We start from the raw sequence: 1792 nt of genomic DNA, 5'->3' as shown, positions 1-1792 counted from the left end.
GGAGATGCCCCCCTCCTGTGCAGGCCTTCTGCTGCTGACTCCTCTTTCCTAGAGAGCAAAGCACTTTGATCCATTCACATTCCATTTTGACATAGACATCGTCCATGGGCACTGCATGTTTCAGGCTGAAGTTGCCTTTTTTGGAGAGTTACACAAATTTTATCATCATTTTTCTGATGTGTGAATTGAAACTGTTGGGACCTGCAGAGATGGTAAGCAGATAGAGCTGAAGGCAGTACTGTGAAAATTGGGGATGGGAGTATTTAAATAATTGAAAAAAGACAATGATTTTTGAGTTGTGGATATTAAGGGTTCAAGACTCTTACATGTCACTGGATATTACTGACTTATCTGGCCAAATCCACTTCCGATTAACATACTTCAAACCGATCCAAAATTTCGGGTCATTCTCAAGACACTGACGCCTTGTTAATTGAATCACAAACTCCTGCTCAGAGGGAGATGGAACAATGAGAAAGTGCGATGCACCGATGGGGGTTATGTAAGTAAATTGCACTGTATCTACTTTTCTGTATTTCCGTATATTCCTGACCCCACATGATTCTCAGCAATGTTTTTGGTAGAAAAACTAGAAGACTTCAAAGAGGATGAGTGTGGATGTATCCAAGTGCGGGTTGCCAAGGTCTTGGCCAAATAATAAGAATAACAATAATAATGCTATTTGTTAAGCACTTACTATGTGCCAAGCACTGTTTTAAATACTAGAGTAGATACAGGGTGATCAGGTTGTCCCACGTGGGGCTCACAGTTTTAATCCCCATTTTACAGCTGAGATAACTGAGGCACAGAGAAGCTAAGTGACTTGTCCAAAGTCACGCAGAGGACAAGTGGTGGAGGTGGGATTAGAATCCATGGCTTCTGACTCCCAAGCCCGAGTTCTTGCCACTAAGTCATGCTGCTTCTCCCATGACCTTGTGATTCTCAGACCCATTTTCTGTTCAACAAGCTTCATTCATTCATCCATTCATTCGACTGTAATTATTAAGCATATTTCTAAAGCGCTTACTGTGTGTATAAAGCACAGTACCTCTAGAGGGTTGAACATTTCACCCTATGGGAAATTTCTTATACACTCGAATACACACACGCACACACACACATGCACACTCAAATATGCAACACACTCAAAATTCATTGTGTGGCCTTGTGGAAAAGCATAGACCTGTGAGTCAGAGGATCTCAGTTCTCATTCTGACTGTTACTTGCTTGCTATGTGACCTGCAGTAAGTCAGTTAACTTCTCTATGCCTTAGTTTCTTCATCTGTAAAATGGTGATTCATTTCTTGTTCACCTTTTACATAGACTCTGGGTCCCGTGTGGGGCAAACACTGTGTCTGAATCTACACCAGCCCTTTCTATAGTTCATGGCACACAGAAAGCACTAAACACATAGAGTAATTATTATCCACTGTACTCCTATTAAAGTGACCTCCCTAATGATTCTCCCATGAAAGTCAATAACCGCTGTAGGTGGCCATTCCAGAGACTCCATAGATTTCCCATTGCTATCACCTGAAGGCGAGTTTAAAGACACATAAATTTTGGGATCAGGTTAGATTCAACATGATCTACGGGTCCCTCGGGCCATTTTGAAATGTCTTTTCTGAGCCAGGCACATATTTTGAAGACAAAAAAATTGTGTGTCAATTCAAACCATGTTAAACTGCACACATTCACTCCCATCTATCGTGCGACATTTTTCCCATTGAAATTCTAATAGATTCTTTCATACCAGTTCCTCCTTTGTTTTTAAAGTTGAAAGGCTGGAGTT

The sequence above is a fragment of the Ornithorhynchus anatinus genome, chromosome 17 (assembly GCF_004115215.2).
Source record: "Ornithorhynchus anatinus isolate Pmale09 chromosome 17, mOrnAna1.pri.v4, whole genome shotgun sequence".
NCBI classification, from domain to species: Eukaryota; Metazoa; Chordata; class Mammalia; order Monotremata; family Ornithorhynchidae; genus Ornithorhynchus; species Ornithorhynchus anatinus.
The sequence above is the reverse complement of the archived record's forward strand: the minus strand, read 5'-3'. Positions refer to the sequence as shown.